Source organism: Arachis stenosperma, chromosome 5 (genome assembly GCF_014773155.1).
Source record: "Arachis stenosperma cultivar V10309 chromosome 5, arast.V10309.gnm1.PFL2, whole genome shotgun sequence".
Taxonomy (NCBI): Eukaryota; Viridiplantae; Streptophyta; class Magnoliopsida; order Fabales; family Fabaceae; genus Arachis; species Arachis stenosperma.
In genome coordinates, this window is record NC_080381.1 from 13,516,398 (window position 1) to 13,529,404 (window position 13,007).

Here is a 13,007-nt window from a genome sequence, read left to right on the forward strand (position 1 = left end):
TATAGGTCTCACTGTTGTCAGCAGCTACTCCATCCTCGCAGTGAAAGCTAATGCACACACTCTGTCACAGTGCTGCCAATCACCGGTGTGGTTCCTCCCCTACCGGAATAGAATAACTCTTTTGCGTCTGTCACTAACGCCCAGTAGGTTACAGGTTGAAGCACGTCACAGTCATTCAATTCAATGAATCCTACTCAGAATACCACAGACAAGGTTAGACCTTCCGGATTCTCTTGAATGCTGCCATCAGTTCTTGCCTATACCACGAGACTCTGATCTCACGGAATGGTTGGCTCGTTGTCAGGCGAGCACTCGGTTGTCAGGCGATCAACCATGCTCGTGCAATCATGAATCCAAGAGATATTCACCAAGCCTCAAATGCTTGTAGAACAAGAGTGGTTGTCAGTCACTTTGTTCATGAGTGAGAATGGTGATGGGCGTCAATCATCACCTTCATCATGTTGAAGAACAAGTGATATTGGATAAAGAACAAGCGGAATTTGAATGAAAGAACAATAGTAATTGCATTAATACTCGAGGTACAGCAGAGCTCCACACCTTAATCTATGGTGTGTAGAAACTCCACCGTTGAAAATACATAAGCATAAGGTCTAGGCATAGCCGAATGGCCAGCCTCCAATGATCTAAGAACTAAAATGTCCAAAGATGATCTAGAGATCTAAAAGTGATCAAAAGATTTCTATACAATAGTAAAAGGTCCTACTTATAAGAAACTAGCAGCCTAGGGTGTACAGAAATGAGTAAATGACATAAAAATCCTCTTCCAGGCCCACTTGGTGTGTGCTTGGGCTGAGCAATGAAGCAATTTCGTGTAGAGACTCTCTTGGAGTTAAACGCCAGCTTTGGTGCCAGTTTGGGCGTTTAACTCCCATTTGGGTGCCAGTTCCAGCGTTTAACGCTGGAATTCCTTGAGGTGACTTTGAACGCCGGTTTGGCCATCAAATCTTGGGCAAAGTATGGACTATTATATATGCTGGAAAGCCCAGGATGTCTACTTTCCAACGCCGTTGAGAGCGCGCCAATTGGGCTTCTGTAGCTCCAGAAAATCCGCTTCGAATGCAGGGAGGTCAGAATCCAACAGCATCTGCAGTCCTTTTGAGTCTCTGGATCAGATTTTTGCTCAGGTCCTCAATTTCAGCCAGAAAATACCTGAAATCACAGAAAAACACACAAACTCATAGTAAAGTCCAGAAAAGTGAATTTTAACTAAAACTAATAAAAACATACTAAAAACTAGCTAGATCATACTAAAAATATACTAAAACAATGCCAAAAAGTATACAAATTATCCGCTCATCACAACACCAACTTAAATTGTTGCTTGTCCCCAAGCAACTGAAAATCAAATAAGATAAAAAGAAGAGAATATGCAATGAACTCCAAAAACATCTATGAAGATCAGTATTAATTAGATGAGCGGGGCTTTTACTTTTTGCCTCTGAATAGTTTTGGCATCTCACTCTATCCTTTGAAATCCAGAATCGTTGGCTTCTTTAGGAACTTAGAATCCAGATAGTGTTATGATTCTCTTAGTAAAGTATGATGATTCTGAACATAGCTATTTATTGAGTCTTGGCTGTGGCCCAAAGCACTCTGTCTCCCAGTATTACCACCGGATACATACATGCCACAGACACATAATGGGTGAACCTTTTCAGATTGTGACTCAGCTTTGCTAAAGTCCCCAATTAGAGGTATCCAGGGTTCTTAAGCACACTCTTATTGCCTTGGATCACAACTCTTATTCCTTTCTCTTTTTTTTTCGTTTTTTTTTTTTTGAAATGCTTTTCTTGCTTCAAGAATCATTTTATTGATTTTTCAGATCCTCAGTAACATGTCTCCTTTTTCATCATTCTTTCAAGAGCCAACATTCATGAACCACAAATTCAAAAGACATATGCACTGTTTAAGCATACATTCAGAGAACAAAAATATTGCCACCACATCAAAATAATTAAACTATTATAAAATTCAAAATTCATGCAATTCTTTCTTTTATCAATTAGGCACGTTTTTATTGAAGAAAGGTGATGGATTCATAGGACATTCATAACTTTAAGGCATAGACACTAAGACACTAATGATCATAAGACACAAACATGGATAAACATAAGCATTAAAATTCGAAAAAACAGAAGAACAATAACAAGGAAATCAAAGAACGGGTCCACCTTAGTGATGGCGGCTCTTCTGCTCTTGAAGATCCTATGGAGTGCTTGAGCTCCTCAATGTCTCTTCCTTGTCTTTGTTGCTCCTCCTTCATGATTCTTTGATCTTCTCTAATTTCATGAAGGATGATGGAGTGTTCTTGATGCTCCACCCTCAGTTGTCCCATGTTGGAACTTAGCTCTCCTAGGGAGGTGTTTAGTTGCTCCCAATAGTTTTGTGGAGGAAAATTCATCCCTTGAGGAATCTCAGGGATCTCATGATGAGTGAGATCTCTTGTGTACTCCATCCTTTTCTTGGTGGGGCTTGTCCTCATCAATGGGAATGTCTCCCTCTATGTCAACTCCAACTGAATAACAGAGGTGACAAATGAGAGGAAAGGCTAACCTTGCCAAGGTGGAGGTCTTGTCCGCCACTTTATAGAGTTCTTGGGCTATAACCTCATGAACCTCTATTTCTTCTCCAATCATGATACTATGGATCATGATGGCGCGGTTTATGGTAACTTCGGACCGGTTGCTAGTGGGGATGATTGAGCGTTGTATGAACTCTAACCATCCTCTAGCCACGGGCTTGAGGTCATGCCTTCTCAATTGGACCGGCTTTCCTCTTGAATCTTGCTTCCATTGTGCGCCCTCTTCACATATGACTGTGAGGACTTGGTCCAACCTTTGATCAAAGTTGACCCTTCTAGTGTAAGGATGCTCATCTCCTTGCATCATAGGCAAGTTGAACGCCACCCTCACACTCTCCGGACTAAAGTCCAAGTATTTCCCCCGAACCATAGTGAGATAGTTCTTTGGATTCGGGTCCACACTTTGGTCATGGTTCTTTGTGATCCATGCATTGGCATAGAACTCTTGAACCATCAGATTCCGACTTGTTGAATGGGGTTGGTAAGAACTTCCCAACCTCTTCTTCGGATCTCATGGCGGATCTCCGGATATTCACCCTTTTTGAGTGAAAAGGGGACCTCGGAGATCACCTTCTTCAAGGCCACAACTTCATAGAAGTGGTCTTGATGCACCTTGAGAGAATCTATCCATCTCCCATGACTCGGAGGTGGAAGCTTTTGCCTTCCCTTTCCTCTTTTTAGAGGTTTCTCCGGCCTTGGATGCCATAAATGGTTATGGAAAAACGAAAAAGCAACGCTTTTACCACACCAAACTTAAAATGTTTGCTCGTCCTCGAGCAAAAGAAGAAAGAAGAGAGTAGAAGAAGAAGAAATGAAGAAGAGGGAGATGGTGGTGTGTTCGGCCAAGAAGGGGGAAGAAAGGGTGTTTAGGTTGTGTGAAAATGAAGAGTTGAAGAAGGTATTTATAGGAGAGGGGGGTAAAGGTTCGGCCATTATGGGTGGGTTTGGGAGGGATAGTGGTTTGAATTTGAAGGGTGAGGTTGGTGGGGTTTTATGAAGGATGGATGTGAGTGGTGAAGAGAAGATGGGATTTGATAGGTGAGGGGTTTTTGGGGAAGAGGTGTTGAGGTGATGGTGAATGGGGGAAGAGAGAGAGAGTGATGGTAGGGTCCTGTGGGATCCACAGATCCTGTAGTGTCAAGGAAAAGTCATCCCTGCACCAATTGTTGCTCAAAATCACGTTTTGAGCCATTTCTGGCGTTAAACGCCGGGCTGGTGCCCATTCCTGGCGTTTAACGCCAGGTTCTTGCCCTTTACTGGCGTTTAACGCCAGTCTGGTGCCCCTTTATGGCGTTAAACGCCCAGAATGGTGCCAGACTGGGCGTTAAACGCCCAACAGCTAGCATTACTGGCGTTTAAACGCCAGTTTCTTCTCCTCCAGGGTGTGCTGTTTTTCTTCCTGTTTTTCATTCTGTTTTTGCTTTTTTTCATTGTTTTTGTGACTTCTTATGATCATCAACCTACAAAAAAGATAAAATAACAAAAGAAATAATTAATTATAAAACATTGGGTTGCCTCCCAACAAGCGCTTCTTAATGTCATTAGCTTGACAGAGGACTCTCATGGAGCCTCAGAAATGCTCAGAACCGTGTTGAAACCTCCCAACACCAAACTTAGAGTTTGAATGTGGGGTTTCAACACCAAACTTAGAGTTTGGTTGTAGCCTCCCAACACCAAACTTAGAGTTTGACTGTGGGGGCTCTGTTTGGCTCTGTTTTGAGAGGAGCTCTTCATGCTTCCTCTCCATGATGACAGAGGGATATCCTTGGGCCTTAAACACCAAGGATTTTTCATTCACTTGAATGATTAACTCTCCTCTGTCAACATCAATCACAGCCTTTGCTGTGGCTAGGAAGGATCTGCCAAGGATGATGGATTCATCCATGCACTTCCCAGTCTCTAGGACTATGAAATCAGTAGGAATGTACTGGTCTTCAACTTTAACCAGAACATCCTCTACAAGTCCATGGGCTTGTTTTCTTGAGTTGTCTGCCATCTCTAATGAGATTCTTGCAGCTTGCACCTCTAAGATCCCTAATTTCTCCATTACAGAGAGGGCATGAGGTTCACACTTGACCCTAAGTCACACAAGGCCTTCTTGAAGGTCATGGTGCCTATGGTACAAGGTATAGAAAACTTCCCAGGATCCTGCCTCTTTTGAGGCAGTTTCTGCCTAGACAAGTCATCCAGTTCTTTGGTGAGCAAGGGAGGTTCATCCTCCCAAGTCTCATTTCCAAATAACTTGTCATTAGTTTCATGATTGCTCCAAGGTATTTAGCAACTTGCTCTTCAGTAACATACTCATCCTCTTCAGAGGAAGAATACTCATCAGAGCTCATGAATGGCAGAAGTAAGTCCAATGGAATCTCTATGGTCACATTTTGAGCCTCAGATTCCCAAGGTTCCTCATTGAGGAACTCAGAGGAGAGTGGTGCACGCCCACTGGGGTCTTTTTCAGTGGCGTCTTCTTCCTCTCTTTCCTCTCCATATTCGGCCATGTTGATGGCCTTGCACTCTCCTTTTGGATTTTCTTCTGTATTACTTGGGAGAGTATTAGGAGGGAGTTCAGTAACTTTCTTGCTCAGCTGACCCACTTGTCCTTCCAAATTTCTGATGGAGGACCCTGTTTCATTCATGAAACTTTGAGTGGTCTTTATTAGATCAGAGACCATTGTTGCTAAGTCAGAAGTATTCTGCTTAGAACTCTCTGTCTGTTGCTGAGAAGATGATGGAAAAGGCTTGCCATTGCTAAACCTGTTTCTTCCACCATTATTGTTATTGAAACCTTGTTGAGGTCTCTCTTGATTCTTCCATGAGAGATTTGGGTGATTTCTCCATGAAGAATTGTAGGTATTTCCATAGGGTTCTCCTAGGTAATTCACCTCTTCCATGGAAGGGTTCTCAGGATCATAAGCTTCTTCCTCAGATGAAGCGTCCTTAGTACTGTTTGGTGCATTTTGCATTCCAGACAGACTTTGAGAAATCAAATTGACTTGTTGAGTCAATATTTTATTCTGAGCCAATATGGCATTCAGAGTGTCAATCTCAAGAACTCCTTTCTTCTGACTAGTCCCATTGTTCACAGGATTCCTTTCAGAAGTGTACATGAATTGGTTATTTGCAACCATTTCAATCAATTCTTGAGCTTCTGCAGGCGTCTTCTTCAGATGAAGAGATCCTCCAGCAGAGCTATCCAAGGACATCTTAGATAGTTCAGAGAGACCATCATAGAAAATACCTATGATGCTCCATTCAGAAAGCATGTCTGAAGGACATCTTCTGATTAATTGTTTGTATCTTTCCCAAGCTTCATAGAGGGATTCTCCATCCTTCTGTCTGAAGGTTTGGACTTCCACTCTAAGCTTACTCCATCTTTGTGGTGGAAAGAACTTTGCCAAGAAGGCATTGACTAGCTTTTCCCAAGAGTCCAGGCTTTCTTTAGGTTGAGAATCCAACCATATTCTAGCTCTGTCTCTTACAGCAAAAGGGAATAGCATCAGTCTATAGACCTCAGGGTTAACCCCATTAGTCTTGACTGTGTCACAGATTTGCAAGAATTCAGCTAAAAACTGATGAGGATCTTCCATTGGAAGTCCATGGAACTTGCAATTCTGTTGCATTAGAGAAACTAATTGAGGCTTAAGCTCAAAGTTGTTTGCTCCAATGGCAGGGATAGAGATGCTTCTCCCATAGAAGTCGGGAGTAGGTGCAGTAAAGTCACCCAGCACCTTCCTTGCATTGTTGGCATTGTTGTTGTTTTCGGCTGCCATGGGTTCTTTTTCTTTGAAGAATTCGGTCAGGTCCTCTAAAGAGAGTTGTGCTTTGGCTTCTCTTAGCTTTCTCTTCAAGGTCCTTTCGGGTTCAGGATCAGCTTCAACAAGAATGCCTTTGTCTCTGCTCCTGCTCATATGAAAGAGAAGAGAAAAAGAAAATGTGGAATCCTCTATGTCACAGTATAGAGATTCCTTGAAATGTCAGAGGAAAAGAGAAATAGAAAGAAGAAGGAGAAGAAGAATTCGAACTTTAATTAGATAAAGTTCGAATTGTGCATTTAGAAGGAGTGGTACTCCATAAATAGAAGGATGTGAGAAGGAGGGAAGAGGATTTTCGAAAATTCAATTAAAAGATTTTGAAAACATTTTGAAATTTTGACTGATAATTTTCGAAAATTGAAAGTGGAAGAGAAATCAAGTGATTTTTGAAAAAGATTTTGAAATTAGAAGTCAAAAAGATTTGATTGAAAACTATTTTGAAAAAGATGAGGTTAAAAAGATTTGATTGAAAAGTTATGGTTTTAAAAAGATGTGATTGAGAAGATATGATTTGAAAACAATTTTAAAAGATATGTTTTGAAAATTATTTTAAAAGATTTGATTTGGAAAATTAGTGACTTGCCTAACAAGAAAAGATATGATTCAAACATAAAACCTTCCTTAACAGAAAAGGCAAAAAATATTCAATCAAATCATTTATTGTTAGTAAGTATCTTTGAAAAAGGAAAGAAATTGATTTTGAAAACATTTGATTGAAAAGATATGATTTGAAAAGATTTGATTTTGAAAAACTTTGAAAACTTGAAAAAAATTTATTTTGAAAACAAATCTTCCCCCTAGCACCATCCTGGCGTTAAACGCCCAGAATGGTATACATTCTGGCGTTTAACGCCCAAAATGCTACCTCTTTGGGCGTTAAACGCCCAACCAGGTGCCCTGGCTGGCGTTTAAACGCCAGTCTGCCTTCTTCACTGGGCATTTTGAATGCTCAGCTTTTTCTGTATAATTCCTCTGCAGTGTGTTCTGAATCTTCAATCCCTTGTATCATTGACTTGAAAAGACACAAATTAAAAATATTTTTGGATTTTTAATAATTAAAATGCAACAAGAATCAAATAACAATGCATGCAAGACACCAAACTTAGCAGTTTGTATACTACTGACACTAATGAACTGAAAATGCGTATGAGACACACAAAATACTCAAGTCAATAGAATTCAAAGATCAGAGCAAGTGAATCATCAAGAACATCTTGAAGATCACTAAGACATATGAATGCATGCAATTGACACCAAACTTAGGATGAGACACTAGACTCAAACAAGAAATATTTTGAATTTTATGATTTTTTAATTTTTAAATTTTTTTTGTGTTTTTCGAAAATTAAGTGGAAAAAGAAGGTATCAAAATTCTTAATGAGAATTCCAGGAATCAGTGCAATGCTAGTCTAAGACTCCGGTCCAGGAATTAGACATGGCTTCACAGCCAGCCAAGCTTTCAAAGAAAGCTTCGGTCCAAAACACTAGACATGACCAAAGGTCAGCCAAGCCATAGCAGATCACTGCTCCAAAAGCAAAATTGATGAAAGTCAACAAGCTCTTGTGGTGATGAGTTGAAACCTCGGTCCAATCAGATTAGACATGGCTTCTCAGCCAGCCAGATTTCAACAAATCATCATGAAACTCTAGAATTCATCTTCAAGAATTTCGAAAAAAAAATACCTAATCTAAGCAACAAGATGAACCGTCAGTTGTCCAGCCTAAACAATCCCGGGCAATAACACCAAAAAGTTGATGTTGTTGCCGGATCTTGGCACTGATGTTACCAAAGGCTTGCTCAAAACTAGAACAATCCCCGGCAACGGCGCCAAAAACTTGGTGCGCGAAATTGTGAACTATACTTTTTCACAACTCTCATAATCCCTGGTAATGGCTCCAAAAACTTGGTGCGCTCAATACCATGGCATTACACAACTTCGCACAACTAACCAGCAAGTGCACTGGGTCGTCCAAGTAATAAACCTTACGTGAGTAAGGGTCGATCCCACGGAGATTGTTAGTATTGAAGCAAGCTATGGTCATCTTGTAAATCTTAGTCAGGCAAACTCAGATATATATGGTGATGAACGAAAATAACATAAAAGATAAAGATAGTGATACTTATGTAATTCATTGGTAGGAACTTCAGATAAGCGCATGAAGATGCCTTCCCTTCCATCTCTCTGCTTTCCTACTGTCTTCATCCAACCCTTCTTACTCCTTTCCATGGCAAGCTCGTATAGGGTCTCACTGTTGTCAGCAGCTACCTCCCATCCTCGCAGTGAAAGCTAATGCACACACTCTGTCACAGTGCTGCCAATCACCGATGTGGTTCCCTCCCCTACTGGAATAGAATAACTCTTTTGCGTCTGTCACTAACGCCCAGTAGGTTACAGGTTTGAAGCACGTCACAGTCATTCAATCATTGAATCCTACTCAGAATACCACAGACAAGGTTAGACCTTCCGGATTCTCTTGAATGCTGCCATCAGTTCTTGCCTATACCACGAAGACTCTGATCTCACGGAATGGTTGGCTCGTTTGTCAGGCGAGCACTCGGTTGTCAGGCGATCAACCATGCATCGTGCAATCATGAATCCAAGAGATATTCACCAAGCCTCAAATGCTTGTAGAACAAGAGTGGTTGTCAGTCACTTTGTTCATGAGTGAGAATGGTGATGGGCGTCAATCATCACCTTCATCATGTTGAAGAACAAGTGATATCTTGGATAAAGAACAAGCGGAATTTGAATGAAAGAACAATAGTAATTGCATTAATACTCGAGGTACAGCAGAGCTCCACACCTTAATCTATGGTGTGTAGAAACTCCACCGTTGAAAATACATAAGCATAAGGTCTAGGCATGGCCGAATGGCCAGCCTCCCAATGATCTAAGAACTAAAATGTCCAAAGATGATCTAGAGATCTAAAAGTGATCAAAAGATTTCTATACAATAGTAAAAGGTCCTACTTATAAGAAACTAGCAGCCTAGGGTGTACAGAAATGAGTAAATGACATAAAAATCCTCTTCCGGGCCCACTTGGTGTGTGCTTGGGCTGAGCAATGAAGCAATTTCGTGTAGAGACTCTTCTTGGAGTTAAACGCCAGCTTTGGTGCCAGTTTGGGCGTTTAACTCCCATTTGGGTGCCAGTTCCAGCGTTTAACGCTGGAATTCCTTGAGGTGACTTTGAACGCCGGTTTGGGCCATCAAATCTTGGGCAAAGTATGGACTATTATATATTGCTGGAAAGCCCAGGATGTCTACTTTCCAACGCCGTTGAGAGCGCGCCAATTGGGCTTCTGTAGCTCCAGAAAATCCGCTTCGAATGCAGGGAGGTCAGAATCCAACAGCATCTGCAGTCCTTTTGAGTCTCTGGATCAGATTTTTGCTCAGGTCCCTCAATTTCAGCCAGAAAATACCTGAAATCACAGAAAAACACACAAACTCATAGTAAAGTCCAGAAAAGTGAATTTTAACTAAAAACTAATAAAAACATACTAAAAACTAGCTAGATCATACTAAAAATATACTAAAAACAATGCCAAAAAGTATACAAATTATCCGCTCATCAGGTACATATGCTGATTTCTGGCAACTGTATCAATAAGCTCTTGAGCTTCTTCAATTGTTTTTCTCATATGTATAGATCCACCAGCTGAGTGGTCTAGAGAAATCTGAGCTTTTTCTGTAAGCCCATAGTAGAAGATGTCTAATTGCACCCACTCTGAAAATATTTCAGAGGGGCATTTTCTTAGCATCTCTCTGTATCTCTCCCAGGCATCATAAAGGGATTCATTATCTCCTTGTTTGAAGCCTTGGATGCTTAGCCTTAGCTGTGTCATCCGTTTTGGAGGGAAATAGTGATTCAGAAATTTTTCTGACAGCTGTTTCCATGTCTTTATGCTGTTCTTAGGTTGGTTATTTAACCACCTCTTAGCTTGATCTTTTACAGCAAATGGAAACAGTAATAATCTGTAGACATCCTGATCTACTTCCTTATCATGTAATGTGTCAGCAATTTGCAAAAATTGTGCCAGAAACTCTGTAGGTTCTTCCTGTGGAAGACCGGAATACTGGCAGCTTTGCTGCACCATGATAATGAGCTGAGGATTCAACTCAAAGCTACTAACTCCAATGGAGGGTATACAGATACTACTCCCATATGAAGCAGTAGTGGGGTTAGCATATGACCCCAGAGTCCTTCTGGACTGTTCATTTTCACTTAGTTCCATGATGGAATAAAAGAGATGGTATGGATGTTGATATTATTTATTTTATAAAATAAAGTAAAAATAGAACAAGTAAAAACGAAATAAAATAAAAAATGAAAATATTTTTTTTTTGAAGATTTTCGAAAAATTTGAGGAAAAGGAGAAAGTGGTTAGGATAAAATTTTTGAAAAAGATAATAAAATATATATTAAAAGGATAAGAATTGAAAAATTTGAAATTGAAATCTGAATTTTTATATAAAATTTTCGAAAATGTAGTTTAAAATTAGTTAGAAAATATAATTTTTTTGAATTTTGAATTTTATGATGAAAGAGAAAAACACACAAAAGACACAAGACTTAAAATTTTTAGATCTAATGCTCCTTGTTTTCGAAAATTTTGGAGGGAAAACACCAAGGAACACCAAACTTAAAAATTTTAAGATCAAAACACAAGAAAGACTCAAGAACACCTTGAAGATTCACAAGAACACCAAGAACAAAAGAAAGAACACCAAACTTAAAATTTTTAGAAAACTTCACTAAATTTTCGAAAATTGAAGAAAAATTAACAATAAAACACCAAACTTAAAGTTTGGCACAAGATTAAATCAAGAAAAATTATTTTTAAAAGAAGTTTTGAAATAAAGATACCCAATTACCAAGAACATAGACCAACGCTCTAGCCAATTGGGCAAAAAAGGTAACAATTGTTCTGAGTAGGTATATTTCTTTTGGAAGACTAATGCTTTGGATTAGCACAAGAAAAACAAGAAAAGATACAGAACAAGAAAAACTCAAGATCAAACAAGAAAAATAAACAAGAACAACTTAAAGATCAATGAAGAACAAAAAGCACAAATTCGAAAATTTAAAGGAAAAATATAAAATATGTAATTGACACCAAACTTAGAACAAGAGACTAAACTCACGAAAAAGATTAAAATTGGTAAAGAAAAATAATATTTTTGAAAAATTTTTTATAAAGGGATAATAGAAGATGCAATTCTAGTGAAAAAAGGATAAATTCTTCCTAATCTAAGCAACAAAATAAACCTTTAGTTGTTCAAACTCGAATAATCCCCGGCAACGGCGCCAAAAACTTGGTGAACGAAATCTTAATCTCAATTATCAAAATCAAAATTTCTTATGATCTCGTACCACTAACCAGCAAGTGCACTAGGTCGTCCAAGTAATACCTTACGTGAGTAAGGGTCGATCCCACGGAGATTATTGGTTTGAAGCAAGCTATGTTTATTTATTAATCTTAGTCAGGATGCCAATAAGGTTATTTGGATTTAATTGTAAGAAGTAAAAGTGTTTGGAATTATTAGAAAAATAAAAGAGAATAAAATTGTTACTTGTTGTGCAGTAATGGGGAATATGTTGGAGTTTTGGAGATGCTTTGTCCTCTGAATCTCTGCAATGTAATATTCAACTCAATTGTTTGTAAAGCTCGTCTACGGCAAGCTGTATGTAGGGTGTCACCATTGTCAGTGGCTACCTCCCATCCTCTCAGTGAAAATGGTCCAGATGCTCTGTCACAGCACGGCTAATCAGCTGTTGATTCTCGATCATGTTGGAATAGGATCCATTGATCCTTTTGCGTTTGTCATCACGCCCAGCAATCGCGAGTTTGAAGCTCGTCACAGCCATTCAATCCTTGAATCCTACTCAGAATACCACAGACAAGGTTTAGACTTTCCGGATCCTCAAGAGTGGCCGCCATCAGTTCTAGCTTATACCGCGGAGATTCTGATTAAGGAATCTAAGAGAAGCTCATTCAGTCTGATGTAGAATGGAGGTGTTTGTCAGGCACGCGTTCATCGATTGAGGGAGGTGATGAGTGTCACGGATCATCACCTCCTTCATAATTAAGCGCAAATAAACATCTTAGATCGGAACACACACACGTTTGAGTGAAATAGAAACAATTGCATTAATTCATCGAGACGCTGCAGAGCTCCTCACCCCCAACAATGGAGTTTAGAGACTCATGCCGTCAAAGTGTATAAAATTCAGATCTGAAAATGTCATGAGGAGCAAAGTAAATCTCTAAAAGTTGTTTAAATAGTAAACTAGTAACCTAGGTTTACAGAAAATGAGTAAACTATGATAGATAGTGCAGAAATCCACTTCTGGGGCCCACTTGGTGTGTGCTGAGGCTGAGACTTAAGTTTCTCACGTGCCTGGGGCTGTTTTGGGCGTTCAACGCCAGGTTGTAACCTGTTTCTGGCGTTGAACTCCAGCTTGTAACTTGTTTCTGGCGCTGGACGACAGACAGCAGCATGATACTGGCGTTGAACACCAGTTTACGTCGTCTATCTTCGCGCAAAGTATGAACTATTATATATTGCTGGAAAGCCCTGGATGTCTACTT

General features: G+C 39.7%; 1 non-coding gene across 1 annotated transcript; it reads left to right on the forward strand.

Moving 5' to 3' along the window:
- Positions 1-5,859: 5,859 nt before the first annotated feature.
- Positions 5,860-5,967, forward strand: LOC130984041 (small nucleolar RNA R71). Its single transcript, XR_009088001.1, has one exon. It is a non-coding gene; the product is annotated as a small nucleolar RNA R71 (small nucleolar RNA).
- Positions 5,968-13,007: the final 7,040 nt, after the last annotated feature.